Below are 19340 nucleotides of genomic sequence, written 5' to 3' on the forward strand. Positions count from 1 at the left end.
ATCTGCATGGATTGGTGGATGTTTCCATGACGACCCGGATACATGAAGCTGATTGATCAACATTACGATATACAGCATGTTAATTATTAATATTTGTAGATTATCTGTAATGGATATGTAGTGGATGTATTGGCGTTTGGGGATTTTTACTATACATATGTTTGATGTCTGTTTTTTGTATTGATGCGTTATAATTGTTTGGTGGGTGGGGGCTTGATGGTGATTGGTGCCCTGCGTGGCACTTACACTATTTAAAGCTGACCCTGTGCACTTTATTGCATGCTTGATAAAGACCTATGTGGTCGAAACGTCGCTGTGATATGGCAAAATAAACCTGTTTTTTTTAACTACTACACCTGGATGGAGCGCTGTCACTTTACTACTTGCCCCATATAGTGCTGCACAAACGTTATGGCCCCATAAGATGCTCTATACAGACACTTGCCCCATATAGTGCTGCACAAATGTTATGGCCCCAAAGATGCTCTATACAGACACTTGCCCCATATAGTGCTGCACAAACGTTATGGCCCCATAAGATGCTCTGTACAGACACTTGTCCTATTATAGTGCTGCACAAACATTATGGCCCCATAAGATGCTCCATACAGACACTTGCCCCGTTATAGTGCTGCACAAACGTTATGGCCCCATAAGATGCTCTATACAGACACTTGCCCCATTACAGTGCTGCACAAATGTTATGGCCCAAAAAAATGCTCCATACAGACACTTGCGCCATATAGTGCTGCACAAACATTATGGCCCCATAAGATGCTCTATACAGACATTTGCCTCATATAATGCTGCACAAACGTTATCGCCACATAAGATGCCCCATACTGACACTTGCGTCATATAGTACTGCACAAACGTTATGGCCCCTTAAGATGCTCCATACAGACACTTGCGCCATATAGTGCTGCACAAACGTTATGGCCACATAAGATGCTCCATACAGACACTTGCCCCATATAGTGCTGCACAAACATTATGGCCCCATAAGATGCCCCATACAGACACTTGCCCCATTTGCTGTTGCTGCGATAAAAAAAAAAATCACATACTCACCTCTCCGTCGCTCAGGCCCCCGGCACTTTCAATATTCACCTGCTCCTCGTTCCAGCCGCCGCTCCATCTTCTGCATCTTCTGCACTGACTTTCAGGCAGAGAACACGCACTAACTACGTCACCACGCCCTCTGACCTCAGCGTCACTGCAGAAGACGCTGAAGACGGAGCAGCGGCTGGAACGAGGAGCAGGTGAATATTGCACTGCGCTCCCCTCCCTGTTATACTCACCTGCTCCTGGCGCAGTGTAGTCCCTGCTTCCCCGGCGCCGGCAGCTTCTTCCTGTACTGAGCGGTCACCGTTACCATCATACTGTAATGAGTGGTACCATGTTACCCCTCAGTACAGGAAGAAGCTGGGGCGCAGGGGAGCCAGGGACCTGCAGGGACCACGCCAGGAGCAGGTGAGTATTATTAGACAGCCCCCGCTCCCCCTTCCCTGCCGACCACTGGGTATGAGCCTCCTTGGACTGCTGCCTCATTAGGCGGCTCGCTGGTGCCCCCCTGTCGGCTGCGCCTGGGGCACATGTCCCGGCTGCCCCCCCTGGATACACCACTGGTCACTGTGAAGCATACACTGGTCTGCTTACTGCATTCTCTGCAGATTGCAGCGCCTGTCTTTTTGCTGTTTCAGCACACCATCCACCGATCTTTTATTTTGTTTGGACTGCAGCCATTGAGAATTGGATAGATAGATAGAGGGAACAAAAGTTATTTAGTTGGGCAATCCTATACCTCTTAGTGAGGACTGGGGAGGGGAGAGGTGTTGGAATTGGGAAATATTCTTACCTAATGTTAGCAGAATATTTGTAGCTTCCAGTTTTGCACCGTAGAGTATGCCCCCATGGTGCAACTGCTACAAAAAATCCTAATACTACCACCTGCATTTTCTGTGTGATTGCACTCTAATTGGAATCACCACAATACTTCCAATTAGTGTTGGTTTACACCTCTGTGCAGCAGTCAAGGTGTAATCACACTATCGTATTTTGTTGTGGGATTGTGCCGCCTTGCACATTCTCACCTAGTATTCACAGAATATTTGTAGATTCCACTTTTGCACCATAGTTTACACCCCTCGGTGCAACTGCTACAAAAACTCTGTGATACTTTCAGATTTTAATAAATACAGTTCACACAACACCAGTTCATATTTGTTTAGGCCACACCAGTTTCTATTAAAGTTTACACCAAACTAGATCCAATTAGTGTTTCTTACACCTGTCTGCAGCTTTACAGGTTTAGGCACACTAAATAGGAGAACTCTTCTGCCCTTCCGCCCATCTAAGTCTAGAGAGATGAAGAAGGCTGGGAGTAAGGGACGTGGTAGCGGCTGCGGTCACGGAGGTGTTGCAGAGAGAGGATGTGGAGAATCTTTGCCTGCTGCGGGCACAAGTGACTCAGCCACTAGCTATTCCCGGGAACAGTCCTTCATGCGCAGCTTTGTTGGAGGTCGTGGTATCCCATTGCTGGGGGAGGAACAAATTGAAATCGTTGGATGGCAGCTGCGGCATCAACTTCAAATTGTTCCTCATCCTCATCCTCCCAGATACAGAGCACAGAGTCTGCTCATGTCAGTGTAGAGCACCGCTCTGCTTCTTCACCACCACCTGCCAAATTACCCAGGCAGTTAGAGGGACCAGAACAGGAGCCATCTTTACTTCTGTTTGAAGAATCTGTTGGCTGTGGATCAGGGGGCCAGTCAGGCAGTATTCGACAACAGGAAGAAGAGCTTTTAAGCAGTGATGCCCAACTTTTATTTCTCTCAGAAGAAGAAGAGGTGGGTAGCCCTGTTCACACAGTCAGCCGACCACAGTACACATCAGATGATGATGAAACTCAGGTGGCATTAGCTGGTGCGTCCTGCAGTATACAAACGACCCAGGAGGAGCAATCGTCAGAGGTGTTGGAAGAGGTTCCAACAGATGATGAGGTCCTTGATCCATCATGGTGTGAGGGACAGCAAAGTGGTGGTAGCAGCTCAGAGGAAGAGATTCCCACAACAGTACAGCAGCAGAGGGCCAAAAAAGTTATTAGAGTGAGGGGCGAGAGTTGGTTGCCTGTAGCCTCCACTTCGGCACCCGGAAGGAGCAGGACCCACGCGAAAACTAGTGCAAGGGGTGCTCCAAAGAGATGTGGTGCCTGGGCCTTTTTTGACCAAGTTGCCGATGACATTACAACAGTCAGATGCAATCTGTGTCATCTAACTCTGAAGCGAGGGAAAAATGTCCACAACCTCAATACCACCAATATGTTGAGGCATTTGAGGAACAAGCACGTTGCGGAGTGGACAAGTCACATAAAAAATCTTGCCCAACCTGCAGCTCCATGTTCCAACTCTTCCGCTAACATTGTAGCTTGTTCCTCCCAGGAGAGAGAGGGAACGTCCTCCTGCAGTAGTGTACAGACAGCCATCATCACTGTCACACCACCACCAACCTCACAATCCCAGATATCCTCACAGTCCCACTCTAGCATGCAGCCATCCGTCCCACAGTTATGGGCTTGAAAAAGGAAATTCCTGGCAAGCCACCCCCGAGCACAGGCCCTCAATGCTAGCATTTAAAAACTGCTGGCCCTTGAAATGCTATCATTCAGGCTGGTGGACATGAATGTCTTTCTCAACCTCATGGCATTGGCACATCCCACAATACTTGTTCCTAGCCACCACTATTTTAGTCAAAAAGCCGATCCTGCCCTGCAACAGGACGTGGAGAAAAAAATTAAGCGCTAATTAACGCCATCAGCAGCAAGATCCACCTGACCACTGATGCCTGGACCAGTAAGCACGGTCAGGGACGCTACATGTCCCTCACTGCCCATTGGGTAAATGTGGTGTAGCCGGGTACAGAAGTAGATAGTGGCACTGCGCAGGTCCTGCCAACGCCAAGGATTGCAGGACTTTTGTCCATTCGCATTGCCTCTTCCTCCTACTCCACTTCCTCAGATTCCTCCGCACAGCAGTTGGCACTATCAACATCCTCAAGGATTGGTGAACCGTCCACTGACACGACCAAGTTGAGCACTGCCGTGGTCAAACGTCAACAGGCTGTGTTGAAATTAATTAGTTTGGGGGATACAAGCTACACTGCAGAGCAGCTCTGGAATACCATCAAGCAGCAGAATGACCAGTGGTTTGGGCCGCTTAACCTCCAGCCAGGTATGGTGGTGTGTGATAATGGGCGAAACCTGGTGGCAGCTCTGGGTCTAGCTAATCTGACTCACATCCCGTGCCTGGCACATGTGTTAAATTTGGTCATGCAGAGTTTTCTTACAAGCTATTCGGATCTTGAAGATCTTCTGCACAAGGTCCGTGGCGAGTGCGCTCACTTGTGCCGTTCGAGCGTACACAATGTGCGCATTGCAGCTCTGCAGCGAAGATTTAACCTGCCTGAACACCGCCTCATATGTGACGTCCGCACTAGGTGGAATTCCACGTTGCATATGCTGGAGAGGTTGTGTGAGCAGCAGCAGGCAGTAATGAAATTCCAGCTGCATCAGATGCAAATGAGTCGCACAGCTCGCAGGACACACTTCACATGTGCCGAGTGTGCTTACATGAAGGACATCTGCTGTGTTTTGCGGCCCTTTCATGATTCCACTCTCATGTCGAGCACAGATGATGCCATAGTCAGCATCACTGTACCCCTCATATACCTCCTTGAAAAAACTATGCTAGGGATCAGGGATGCAGTTTTGGACGAGAAGGAGGAGGAGGAACAAATGCTGACAATGCCTTCTGTATCAGGACAGTCTACCCACAGCTCTACGGGTGGGTTGTTAGCCAGGCAACACAGCAACTCACAAAGGTCCAGACAGGGGACACTTTTTGATGAAGAGGAGGAGGAAGAATTGGAGGAGGAAGTAGTATGGCCAGAGGAGGATGGTACACCACACACTGGTAGCCATCATTTACAGCGAGGATGGGGGGATGCAGAGGAGACAGAGAGCACACCTCAAGCAGGGGGCAGTGGGGCATGGCCAGTCGGCAGTCTGCAACACATGAGTGATTTCATGCTGCAGTGCCTTCGAAATGACTGCCGTATCACTCGCATTCTCAACACTGATGATTACTGGGTGGCCAGCCTCCTGGATCCTCGCTACCGGGACAACTTACAAACCCTGATAACACCGTTGATCCGGGATCGTAAAATGCAAGAGTTCAAAGACACACTGGTACATTCGATGATGTCCTCATTTCCACCTGAGAGGACTACTTCGAGTGTTTCACATGGCAGATCAGAGCCTCCAGGACGGGGACAAAGCCATCCACAAAGCAGGAGCAGCAACTCTGCAGAAGGCCAGTTCAGTCTTGCTAAAATGTGGCAAAGTTTTGTGTGCCCGCAACCATGTCATGCACCATCCCATACGGTTCCATTCAGCAGGATGTAGCATTACCATCAGATGGTGGCAGACTACATGTCCAGTCATGTCAGTGTGTCCCAGGATGGTTCTGCCCCCTTTAAGTTTTGGGTCTCCAAGCTTAATATATGGCCAGAGCTTAGCCAGTATGCCTTGGAGGTGCTGGCCTGCCCCGCTGCCAGTTTGTTATCGGAGTGTGTCTTTAGCGCCGCTGGTGGAGTCCTAACAGACCAACGCACACGCCTATCCACTGATAACGTTGACTTGCAAGCCCTGCGCCAGATGAGACTGAATAAACACATGTCTGGCAACAGTCTCCAGGTCCACACTTGGCCCTCTGGCACCACTAGATTGATCAGCCCACCTGGGTTTCAGCACCGTCAGCTGTTGCTCGGAAGTGTCAGTCGCACAGTGAACAACCGCTGCTTTGTTTACGGGGTTCAGCACCACAAGCTTTACTCTGGCTGTGCCACTGGCAAATCAGATACTCCAGTCCACCTACAAATACTCCAGTCCACCTGGGCTTCAGCACCGTCAGCTGTTGCTCGGAAGTGTTAGTAGCACAGTGAACACCTGCTGCCGTGTTGTCGGGGTTCAGCAACGCAAGCTGGACTCTAGCTGTGTTACTGGCAATTCAAATTCTCCTGTCCACCTACAATGAATCCTGTCTGCCTGGGCCTCAGCACCGCTAGCTGTTGCTCGGAAGTGCATATAGCACAGTGACACCTGCTGCTGTGTTGTCGGGGTTCAGCAATGCAAGCTGGACTCTTGCTGTGCTACTGGCAATTCAAATTCTGCTGTCCACCTACAATGAATCCTGTACCACTGGGCCTCAGCACCACCCACTGTTGCCCTGCACTGTTTCCTCTGGTAGCTGGGTCTCAAGAGTGCCGGCAGGACAGTTGCCTCCTAGTTTGGCTCCGGGTTCCGGTAACGTAGACTGGTAATCGGGGAGATGCACAACTTGATCTGCTTCTGCTCCGTGCCCCAGTAGAGTTAGCTGGGTCTCCAGAGTGCAGGTAGTCCAGGCGGCTCCTGCTGTGGCTCCGGGTTCCAGTAACAGAAGCTGTTCTTTATTTTGGGGGTTAGTAACACATGCTAACCCTGCAGTCCAATACGAGTTCCAGAACCGCCAGATGGTTCTCGATAGTGCCAATGGCACTTATACCTTCTGCTTAGTAACAGGGTTCCAGCAGCACCAGATGGTTCTCGCTAGTGCCAATGGCACTTATACCTTCTGCTTAGTAACAGGGTTCCAGCAGCACCAGATGGTTCTCGCTAGTGGCAATGGCACTTATACCTTCTGCTTAGTAACAGGGTTCCAGCAGCACCAGATGGTTCTCGCTAGTGCCAATGGCACTTATACCTTCTGCTTAATAACAGAGTCCCAGCACCACCAGCTGGTTCTCGATAATGTCTTTTCCACAGGTTCCTTCTACTGTCTATCCGGGTTCCATTAACATCAGCTGGTCCACGAATGTGCTTTCGGACACTGGTACTTCTTGCTGTTCCTCCATGCACCTGAACTACATGCTTCACAAATTACAATTATAAATACAAGTACCAAAAGAAGAAGAACTAGAAGAAGAAGAACCAGATGAAGAATAACCGGAAGAAGAAGAACCGGAACCAGAGGAAGAAGAACCAGAGGAAGAAGAAGAACCGGAACTAGAGTAAGAAGAACAACCGGAAGAAGAACAACTGGAACAAGAGGAAGAAGAACCAGAGGAAGAAGAAGAACCAGAACCAGAGGAAGAAGAACAACCGGAAGAAGAAGAACCCGAACAAGAAGATGAAGAACCAGAGGAAGAAGAAGAACCGGAACCAGAGGAAGAAGAAGCGGAAGAAGAACCGATACAAGAGGAAGAAGACCCAGAAGAAGAAGAAGAACTAGAGGAAGAAGAAGATGAAGCAAAGGTTTAGGAAATGGAAGAACCAGAAGCACCAGTACCCAAAGCACCAGAACCAGAAGAACCAGATACCATAAGACCAGGAAAAAAAAGAATAAGCAGAAGAAGAATAAGCAGAATGATAAAATGCAGAAGAAGAAAAAAATAAGTCTAAGCAGAAGAAGACGAAACAGTGTATGGGGGTGAGTCCATTCCTCCTCATGGTACCCCTGGAGAATCCCTGCTGCAGTGGGGCAAGCTGAACGCGGACCCCTCTCAGTGAGAGTCCCCTGAGACAGGCCTCCCGGAAGGTGTATTTTTCAAATGTCGCTAAACCATGCAAAGTTCTTATATTTAAACCTACTCTGACACAACTGAGGAATAGGGCAAGCAAAATTTATTTATTTTTTTTTCTTTAACAATAAACACATTTTCTTAAAAAAGCTATCAGAATGAGCTATTTAAAAAAGAAGGATGAAAAGTAACAAAAAAAAATTTAAATTAATAGTGGGTAGAACTCGGTACCATTTATTGTACCCAGGGCAAGGAACAGCAAACATGGCATCAATGCTGCTGCCGTGGAATGATGTGCAGACAAAAATGTAGGCAGGACTCTTGCTACAGCGCACTCTATTTTGGATTGTGGTGCGCAGCTTTAGATCTCTTCAACATTTTTATTGACTGTGGTGACTGGGCGTTAGCTGTAGACTAGAGCCTTCCAGCATCTTGCGACGTAGGTCAGAAAGATGTTGGTGTGATTTCGGGTCATCAGTATCTATAGTGAATTTTGTGGTTTTCCCCGCTGGTTCCAGTGTATGGCCTCCCTGCATCTCAGGCGTAGATTGCAGCGGAAGCCACAGACAATCATTTAAGAACCATTTTTGCGCTGGATCTTAGTGGAAAAAAGAGCAAAGCAGGCACCTCGGCCTGGGAGATCCACAGGCGTGATAATGGTATCTACAACGCCATGCCTACCGTTGAAGAATAAAATGAAATGAATGAAGAAAAAGTAAATTCCAAAGAGTTTGCCAAGCATTATGTTATTTTGACCCGTAGACCAAATGTACCCCATTATAACCGCTATTCATACTAAAAACAGTACTTTTGCCCATTATTATTTGATTTATCTGGCTCCGCTGCCTCCAATTACCAATTCTACATGTTATTTTGACATTTTTAGTCATTTAGAAAACACCACAATGTAAAATACGTGTTTTAGGAATTCCCATTTTTTTTATCCCCATTGACTTCAATGAGGATCGGAAATTGGAATTCTGGATTTTCAAGTGTCATCGGACCGATCCTTTCTGATCCGACTTTTAGGGTGATCAATCAACCCTAATCACCAGCATAGTGGGGGTGAAGTTCAGGGATCCCACTAGCATACATCTGCTGCACCCTGTGACTGCTAACAGGGCACAGCGTTTCCTTTGTTTCCCTGCGACTCTGTGAAGCAACAGAGTTCGCATTAGTTCATACCAGGAGATGGAAACTGTGTTTATTCTGGCGTAGTACTGCCATATAGTGCCGTCAATACCTAGCAGCAGGTTCCATGTCTGCACGGTGGACCCCGGGCTGCGAACGCTATCTCTATATTTATTCGGTGCGTTCCGCCAGCCCTTACAGAGTGACTTCAGAACAACTCTGTAACCATTCTTGACTGGCCCAACCAGAGCCCTGATGTAAACCCAATTTAGCATCACACTTATGACCATGTGATATTTCAGTATTTCTTTTTTAACAAATTTACAAAATCAGGAATGACCCCATGATGAGGGACGTTACTACATGATGGTGGAGAGGGTGTAACTCGAATGTCCATATAGGATTTATAAAGTTACAGTGGCCAAAACTTCTGACCAACATGCTGGGGAGGGCCCAGGTCCAAAGTTTGCACCTGGCCCATTGGACTCTAGTTACGGGACTATGCAATAAACTAGTAAAATAAAAAATACTTACTTGTTGAATATCTCTGAATTCACTGACTGTTTTTTGTGCCAGGCTGCAGCATTGATATGCTGTATACCATACATGAACTCTGAGGCCAGTGAAATGCTTCAGTAGTCTTGTTTGGTGTGTGGTATGTAATTACTGCAGTTAAGTGCACAAAGGCTGCCGGAGAGAACAAGAGTGGTTGCTAGTGTTGAGCGATACCTTCCGATATGCAAAGGTATCGGTATCGGATTGGATCGGTCGATACCCAAAAAATATCGGATATCGCCGATACCGATACCCGATACCAATGCATATCAATGGGACACAAAATATCGGAATGGTTCCCAGGGTCTGAAGGAGAGGAAACTATCCTTCAGGCCCTGGGATCCATATTCATGTATAAAATAAAAAAATAAAAATAAAAAATATTGATATACTCACCCTCGGACGGCCCCTAGCTCTCACCGGTCCAAGCGTCTGCCTCCGTTCCTAAGAATGTAGAGTGAAGGACCTTCTATGACGTCGCGGCTTGTGATTGGTCGCGTGACCGCTCATGTGACCGCTCACGCGACCAATCACAAGCCGCGACGTCATCGCAGGTCATTCACTCCCTGCATTCTTAGGAACGGAGGCTGCCGGTTACATCGCTAAGGTCCAGGGTCCGCCAGAGGGGTGAGTATATCCATATTTTTTATTTTTATTCTTTATTTTTTACATGAATATGGATCCCAGGGCCTGAAGGAGAGTCTCCTCTCCTCCAGACCCTGGGAACCATACACTGGGAACTTCCGATTCCGATTTCCGATATCACAAAAATATCGGAACTCGGTATCGGAATTCCGATACAGCAAATATCGGCCGATACCCGATACTTGCGGTATCGGAATGCTCAACACTAGTGGTTGCACAAGAACACTGAAGTGTTTAATAGATTTTTTTCTAAATCCGTGTGTTTAGAATGTGCATGTAGTGTAGTGTGAATGTGTTAATGTACTCATCTACTGCTGCCTTCTATGGTATCCAGTGACGTTCTGCTTCTCAGAGAGGAAAAAGAGAAAAGAAGCAGAATACTGCTGGATTCTGGAGAAGGTAGCAGTAGATGATTATATTAACGGTAACGCTCTCACACGACATTGAATGCACATATACATTGATTTAGTAGAAAAAAATAATGGGATTGCTTTTTTATAGGGCTGGGTATATTGTCAAATTATCTTTTTTTCACTGTCCATCATTACATTTTAAGCATCTTGTGCTAACTTAGCTCATCAGCAGGACTGGACCAGACATGGCTATCCTTTGAATATCATGCACAACAAATTTTGGGCACCTAACTATCCTTCCTATTAATTTTAAGATGTTTTGACCCAGCAGTTCCTACATCACAATTGGCTTCATATAATAACTGCTTCATATTTTAATTGAATGCATTAATTTTCATTCCTATCAACTCAATAACTATGTAACTGTGCAATTATGGCCACTGAGATCTACACTTAGTAGCCAAATCTGAATATAAATGTACTACAACAAAGTTGGAATTTACCACTAAATAAGGAAAGCAAGCAGAGCTGTATCATTACATAGCTAAGGCTAGTTTCACATTTGTAGACGAGGGCTTTGCGGAGGACTGCGTAGTTCCTCCGTTAAACCCTGCGCACTGCCATGCCTCTTTCTTCAGCTGTCCCTCTGCATCCTGCATACCCTATCTTTAACATCGGGTACGCAGGCCATGCTGATATATGCAGATGCCTATGCATGCGTCGTTTTCACGCTGTGCCAACCGCAAAAAAATGCAACAGGTTTGCGCACCATGAAAACTATGCATGCGGAGGCATCCGCATACATCCGCATGGACTGCGTACCCAATGATAAAGATAGGGTGCGCAGGACGCATGCCGACATATACAAGACTGAAGCTGAAGAAAGAGGTGCGCCAGTGGGTGGGGCTCAACTTGAGGAACTACGCAGTCCTCTGCAAAGCCCTCGTCCGCGAATGTGAAACCAGACAAAAAGAACCATGAAGGGATATTTGTGCAGCGCCCCAGGGTCCTGGTCGTTGCAGTAATGTTATTCTTCCACCAGGGGGAGTGATGTTACGTCTGAAGACAATAAAGGAGATCTTCTTACCAGGTGTCACAAACCACACCACACACTTCACACTCCAGTCCACCAGGGGGAGCTACGCTCCTATTACTAGGGCACTCCTCACAATTAGGTAAAAAAGGTGGTCTGGATAGGAAGTTAGGCAGAAGCTGACTGGGCTTCACCCAGGCAGCACCTGTCAGGCAGACAGAGAGAGAGGAAGAACATCTAAGAGCTGTAGACAGAGTGGGTCCCTGACAGGGGTGGGATCCTGTCAGAGGCCTAGACAGAAAGCCAAGGAGCTGTGCCTGCCCGACATGCGGCAGCATCCTAAGAAAGAGACATTAGAAGAGAATTGTAATGCGGAGGGTGAGAAACGAAGTCATAGCAAAAGGAGAGGAAACCAAAAGGAGTTCTGCCTTGTAAAAGGCTGCCTCCTTTCTGAGGTGCAGGATCCGGTAGCTGGAACACCGAGGGAGTATCGTCTCCAAGCTTTGCTCCAGAGACCGGCAGGACAGCTAATTCCATATTAGTTGCCCGACCCATACCCAGGAGGCACGGTGGCAACTTGTGGGGGCCGGGGCGTGATAAAGTCCCTGTAAAAAGCCTCAGGCCACCAGTCATATGGGTTTGTCCTATCCATTCCATCAGGGGGACAGAGAGAAAGACATAACATCTAGAACATCAACATCAGTTGTGAGGACCTTACCGAGACGCTCAGCAGGGAGGTACTACAACACCCAGGCACTAGAGGAAGGCTACTGATTTCCACCTGGATAAGGGAAGTCTGGATTTGCCTTCAGTCCAGCCGGACTCTGCCAACCTTGTGATCTGGTGCTCTGGACTGTGGATGCTGAAGCCTTCAGTAAAGGTAAAGAGACTGCAACCCTGTGTCCTCGTTCTTCAGTGCGCCTCACACCATCCACCATATACACTCTGGGAAGCCCTGGGGATACACTTCAACTGTGGGAAGGTATACCATCTAGCTGCCATTACACCACCCCAGTGGACCCCTAAGCAGCATCGGTCACCCTGACCGAATACCACAGGTGGCGTCACGAACATATCCCTTTAAAGACCTTTCCCCCATTTATAACGGACGTCCCTAGGGCCACGGACTGGGTCAGCCGCCGTGACATCCCCCTTGAGAACCGAAAGGACCCGGTACCGAGTACCCCATAGCCCTACTGGGGGCGCTCCATTTGCAAAATGCAAAATAAACATGGTCATAAATCAGAGTGAGGAGAACATTGGAGAGGAAACTTGGCTCTTAAATGGTTGGCTGGATGGTTAACAAAATACCAGCAAACATTTAGCCCTGAAACAAGTTGCTTGCAAGTCTCGGCAGCAGTTAAGTTTAAGACACTGAACTGCAGCAAAGTTGTGAAATTATAGTTCTATTTCAAAGGCCTATACATGAAATTGCTTCTGAAAAGCTTCATCTTAGTCTCTTTTGCCTCTAGAGAATACAGAAGCAGTAATATGTTGATTTCTTTCTCTTATTTAGGGATTATGTTGACTTAGAGTAGCATTTTTCTGATTGAGTGCCTGCCACGGCATTTTCAAAGCAACCTCAACAACTAAATCCGAACCCTGACACAATGTTAAAATAACGTGCTAATAATCCTCTTTTTTTCTCCTTTTATTCTTTTACAGTTTTTCTTCTTGCCAGGAAATACATTTATTGGAGAAAATGAACTCACCATGCATAATTCACACAGTTTCTTTGGAAAGGAACATATAATGATTTTATACAGTAAAATGTAGTATAAGTAGAATAAAACGCTTCGACATTAACAAATAACAGAAACAGAGAAGATGAGAAAATGATTGGCTTATATACAGAAAGCAACAGAAATATCAATAATTCCTGCACAATTTATGCATGTGTAAGGAGATAGACTGGACAGATAGCACCTGCATGCCGGGTCCTGAACTGAAAGGGCTGTATTCTCTGTTCCTGGGGGAAAGCTTTGAGGAGGTGGACCTTCCCCTGCAGCCTGGGGGAAGCTCTAGGGAGACGGAGATTCCTGCTGCCTCAGGAGGGCGGGGAGAGCTAAAGAAGCTTGCAGAGAAGAAGTAAGAGAGGAGGAAAACACGTGAAGCAGAGCAGTCTAGCGCCAGCGGAGAACAGCACAGAGCAGCGTGCAGAACGGTGTGTGGCACGCTCTACTTTCCCCACCTGAGAGGACTGACTTGGTGATGGACCATATAGAAGGAGCCCCCGTTGTCTGTGGAGAGAGCTGTGCCAGCAGAGAGAGCCGTGCGGAGCAGAGTCTTGCAGAGCAGAGCCAAGCCGGGTGTGCAGCAGCCAAAGAGAGGAGTGCTCCCTCCAAGGAGCACCAGTGCCACACAGACCAGTGACCGCTGTCACCCATCGTCAACAGCGGGGACCAGAGAGAGATAGGCAGTGTGTGCCTGGTGAATTCCATAAAGCCAGGTGTCAGGCACTCCAGGACAATGAGTACCGCGTGCGTTCTGCTTGACAGAGACTGGAGTGTAACCATCAGCTACCCCTGACTGTGCTGGTTAATATCGGCACTGACACTTGTGACCTAAGCTTGCCAGCGTACGTTAGCATGGCCACGCTGGACTGTAGCACTCACCGTTAGTTTGCCACTACAGTACATGGACTATGGGCAGTGGAAGGTACAGGAGACCGACCACTGTCACCAGAAGATGGTGTATTGTTGTGTGCTGAACCCCATTAGTTAGGACACAGCACCCGCTGTTGCCAGCGCTATTGAGTTCACAGGAGCTATAGTTTTGGGATTTCCTGACAGGCTTGCTACCGAACTGTTGTTATTTGAACGGTTGTACTTCACTCTACCATTTATACTGTTTTACTCCCTACGTGGAGTATTCGCCTGTAAATATACCTGTTAACCGTTGCTCTGCCTTCCGTCAGTCACTGCATTCCGCGTTCCTGCTAGAACCTTTCACATGTTATTATATTATGCACCAAAACAAGTAACATTTCCATTTCCTATATCACGTGCTCCAATATTGTCAATATGCTTAATTGCAGTTTAATTATCATACTGTTATATAAAAAAAATAACACACTGGGAAGGGAGATAGGGTGTTATTTAAATAGTGTATATTTTTGGACTATTTATACGTATTAATAAATATACTTTATAAGCAAAAATGGCAATCTTTGTCTTTAGTCTTGGTGTAAGAGATCCTGAGAAAAAACACAAAACTAAAGTTTGCATTACTATCAATACCTGGCAGAAATGCTTTAAATTTCAAAGATATTACACACCTGCTCCAGGTATCATGGGCTCTGCTTCACTCCGATCTGCTGCCTTCTGTTGTACTCCACGTTTGGATTTTCAGGTTGCTTTGTATAGCCTGGTGACATCATTTTCCCAGGCCTTTTATGTCTCATTAGGACACACATTTGTGTCTTTTGACTGCGATTGAAGATTCTAGTTTGGTGTACTTCATTGCCTGTGAACACTGTGATAACCTGCTCCTATCTCTACTGTCCTGACTTAACTTCATCTGCCTTGATGCTCTACAGATTCTTGAGGGTGGCTCATCTCCACAAGCACCATCCTGCCAGTTGCATGAACACCTGTGTCCCATGTACTCACTCAGACTTTTAAAAGGTAGGCCTAACAGCTAGTCACTTTGATTCATTCATATCAGAATATATTGAGCCAAGAAGTGAGAAAGGTAAAGCGGGATACCATTTTTTACTAACTTTTATTATTAAAGCAGTTGTCCACCATTTTTTTGTTGTCTAGACTTGCAGATGTGTAAAAGAACAACTATAGGAATCACATTTCCCCGGTCCAGCGATGATACTCTGCCACTGCTGCAGTCTTTGTAAATTGTAGTGGAGATGTCATGGCTACAATATAAAATGACGGCTCATGCAGTCTATATAAGCATAACTGCTGAATCCAGTGATTGGCTGCACAGTCATGTAATAGTGACTTCATTGCAGCAGCCTGTCAACATAGAATAAGGAAGGATGAGCATTGCTGTAACTGTTATTGTCAGCATCCACAAGGCTGTGTAGCAATCAATATTGTTCTTGGGTAATCCTGTTATAAAAAAAATCTGCATTCTCCCAAAAGTTCATCAAAATGAATACAATAATTAGACTTGGAAAAGATAATATAGGCTATATGCTGCTGTTGGTTATTTTCCTCTTGTCTGAGAGGCTGCAGGGTGGGACAAGGTAGGTGGAGCAGAAGTGGTGTCACATACCTGCTTCTCAGCCGTGACTGGGGTTGCACTAGCAAGGGTTAATCTATCTCCTCTCACTCAATCCAGCATTCAGCCTCTGTCCTATGCTGCAATGCTGCAGGGTCACACACTCTTAAGCTATGGATTCTTTAGAGCATACAAGATTCAAACTTATTAAAGTTTTAAGCTTTAATAGGAAAGGTACAGTGCTTACAATAAAAGATATAAAAATATGGAAATAAAAAGTGACATACAAATATGCAAAACAGTTATAAAAATAAAGGGAGAAAACTTACATCCATACATATACATATTTCACTACAAGTGGAAAGACATCCCATTCTGAAAGAGTGCTCTGCGTAGCAGTGGTATTGAAATGAAGTGAGCAAGTGTATTCAAGTGGAATGAAATTCTACTTGAATAAACAAAAAATCCACACATCTGAGAATAAGAATTTTTGTAAATTCGCTTTGCACAGATTCAATAAAATTGCGCCTTCCTTGCCTCCATTTTGCTGAACCGTAGATGCTCTTCAAAAGTTTGAAAAAAAAAAATCTGGACAGTAGTGGAGGAACCGGAAAAGTGAGTGATGAGTATATTTTTTCCCCTACATCTAACATTTTTTGCTCTGGGTTAATTTAGTTGTGAATATAATTTCCGGTGAATATTTGACAAATTAAAATTTTATCAGAACCACTTATCTTTAGCATTGAATAGAGCTAGCTTTGGAAGCATGAACAATAAAAATGGGCATTTTCAAAAGACATGCAAAGAAATTAATAGGAGCACAAGAAATACAATGGTTACTAGCTAATCTTCATTTCATATACATTTAAAGCTGGCTGAGAATAATATTTAATTCAACAGGTTTGCTTCAATCAGCTTTGACGCTCTTGGGCCCCAGGGCAAAATCTGCAATAGGTTCTCCATGTAATATGTGTTATTTATAATATTAATTATTTCTTATGTTGAAGTGATAAGGAATTAAGTCATTAATTACAGAATCCAAGATGAATCTAAGATGAATGGAAGTAGGAAAGTTACAACTTAGGAAAAAAAAAATTGATTAAGAAGCATTGCTCAGAAACGTGTCAACCTTATTCTTGAATTTCTTGTGGGACTGTCTTCTTGGGTATGATATATAACCCATGACAAGTGTGAACTTTAACCTAATGCTATATTTTAAAGCATGAAATATAGCCTAGGATTTCACCTGAAGTTCTGGATCCATTTCTCTTTTTTCTACATGGACAACATTACAACTTAGATTAGATTCATATATCTGTGTGTTGTGGTCAGTGTGTGGATTCCAATGCATGGACCAGCTTAGCGTCTCTTTACCCAAACTTAAAAGCCTCATATATGCATATGCTGGCACAGCAGAGAAGTAAGAAAGGTGGTGCTCATCTTACTTATTCAGCCAGGTTGCTAGCTGCCCATGCTCTCTGTGTTTCTGATCACTTCATGAATAGAATCACAGAATGTTAGAGTTGGAAGGGACCTCCACGGTCATCGTGTCCAACCCTCTGCTTAATGCAGGATTCGCTATGCTCCCCCGACACATACTTTTTATTTTAATATGGAAAGGCTAGCCCCTCACCTACAGACTGCCACCTTAGGCACTGAACCTCTAATGTTTATTGGCAAAAACAGCAATGGAAGAAAATGAATAAAGTTACTTAATATATTTTAATATTTCTCGTTTCACTGTGGATACTTGGCTTGCCTCCCCAAAATCAAAGAAATCAAATAAGTACAATATTTAATTACACAAATTAAAAAGTTCCCAACAATATACATTTACACTGTACAGTAATATCAATGATATGACAATAATAAAGATTGTTGAAGAAATTCTGTAATCCTCAGAACGTGCTTTAAAATAGTAATTGAATTCAGCTCATTGAAAAGGCAATGATATTCACATAACAAATATAGAAAAGTGCATTAGTAAGAATGAGGAATCCCAGACGTTTTATGGAGACAGGAAATTAAGCATGTGGAATGAGTTTTTTTTATTATGAAACAAATCACATTCTACACGGAATCATACATTTCTAGAATATGAAAGACACTTTTTGTGAAAGCTTATCAATATGCAAACTGCACCATTTTACGATTTTAAAGTAAACCACTAGACGCACATTTTGGTTTAAATTCCAAATGTGGATAATAGCACTATAGGTAATTCAACTCTAAATATACCTCCAGTGAGAAAAATTAATATAAAAAATATTGATAAGTTTTCTCATTTAGAAATGAAAAATAAGAAATTGAACCCAAAAGTATAATCAAACTATATTTGTCCATATTTTGTTTTCTGGATATTCTAACAAGTACATACATGATTTGGTATTCATCAAAAAAGTGAGGTGAGATCTATAGTTCAAAACTTTGAAAAGTCTCAAATTCCAAAGAACAGCAGCTGAAAAGAGTCAGAAAACAGGGGCTCCAACTTGTTTTGAAGCCATAATCTGCAAGTTCAATATTTAGAACAATGGTGCTAAGCAAAATAAAAACAGCTAAAAAAGAAACTCCACTTGAAAGGAATTATGTATGACATATGCATAAAAATTATACTCAGTGATATTGGTAATATGCATTAAAAATAAAATATGTATTTCAATCATGGAGTCATATACACTTGTCCTCAAAAGTTTAAATACCCAGGCAGAATTTTTGCTTTCTTGGCTTTTTTCAGCTGATGACAATAAATGGTTTCACCCAACCACTGACCATGAGTGGAGAAAAAGTTTTGGCGTTATCATTCATATTATTTGTTAAAAGGCCAAGAAAGCAAAAATTCTGCCAGGGTATGTAAAGTTTTGAGCACAACTGTAGGGAACAAGTTAACTGATGGTTCCATTTAGAAAAAAAATACAAATAGCCAGAAACATTGGGATCTACTGACTATATCAGGACTTTTTAGGACTAGCTGAAGAGCCCGGCATTGCCTGTGCATAGTAACCAACTGTGGTTAGTTATTGCACCTCACTTCTCTCATTTTCCCCCTCACTTCTCTCATTTTCCCCCTCACATCTCTCATTTTCCCCCTCACTCCTCTCAATTTTCCCCCTAACATTTTGACCTCATACCTGTCATTTTCCCCTCAGTATATACCTGCATGTTATCTCCCCTGTGTATAGTATATACCTGTATGTCATCTCCTGTATATAATATATACCTGTATGTCATCTCTCCTGCATATAGTATATACCTGTATGTCATCTCCTCCTGTATAGTATATACCTGTATGTCATCTCCCCTGTATATAGTATATATCTGTATGTCATCTCCTGTATGTGGTATATACCTGCGTGTAATCTGCTCCTGTATATAATATATACAGTACCTGTATGTCATCTCCCCTGTATATAGTACCAGACTTGTGTGTGTTTTAGGGCGAGTTTCATGTGTCAAGTTGTGTGTGTTGAGTTGTGTGTGGCGACATGCATGTAGCGACTTTTGTGAGATGAGTTTTGTGTGGTGACATGCGTGTAGCAACTTTTTGTGTGTCGAGTTGCATGTGACAGGTTAGTGCAGCAAGTTTTACACATGACGAGTTTTGTGCATGGCGAGTTTTATGTGTGGTGCGTTTTGAGTATGTGCAGGTTTTGTGTGGGCAACTTGTGCATGTGTTGCAACTTTTGTGCAAGTGGCAATTTTTCCGCGAGTGCAAGTTTTGCATGTGGCGAGTTTTCCATGAGGTGAGTTTTGCACGTGTGGCTAGTTTTGCGTGAGCCTAGTTTTGCATGTGGCAAGTTTGGCATGTGGTGAATTTTGCGCATGGTGAGTTT

The 19340-nt window shown here is 44.6% G+C and overlaps 1 long non-coding RNA gene across 1 annotated transcript in view; it reads right to left on the minus strand.

Annotated features, from left to right (window-relative positions):
* The window catches only part of LOC143818051 (uncharacterized), a 102060-nt gene extending 88788 nt beyond the window's left edge, over positions 1–13272 (minus strand). The window contains exon 1 of the long non-coding RNA XR_013224283.1: positions 13258–13272. This is a non-coding gene — a long non-coding RNA (uncharacterized LOC143818051). The remainder of the gene's footprint in view (positions 1–13257) is intronic.
* Between the last annotated feature and the right edge of the window lie 6068 nt (positions 13273–19340).

This window comes from Ranitomeya variabilis, chromosome 3 (genome assembly GCF_051348905.1).
Source record: "Ranitomeya variabilis isolate aRanVar5 chromosome 3, aRanVar5.hap1, whole genome shotgun sequence".
In the NCBI taxonomy this organism is placed as follows: domain Eukaryota; kingdom Metazoa; phylum Chordata; class Amphibia; order Anura; family Dendrobatidae; genus Ranitomeya; species Ranitomeya variabilis.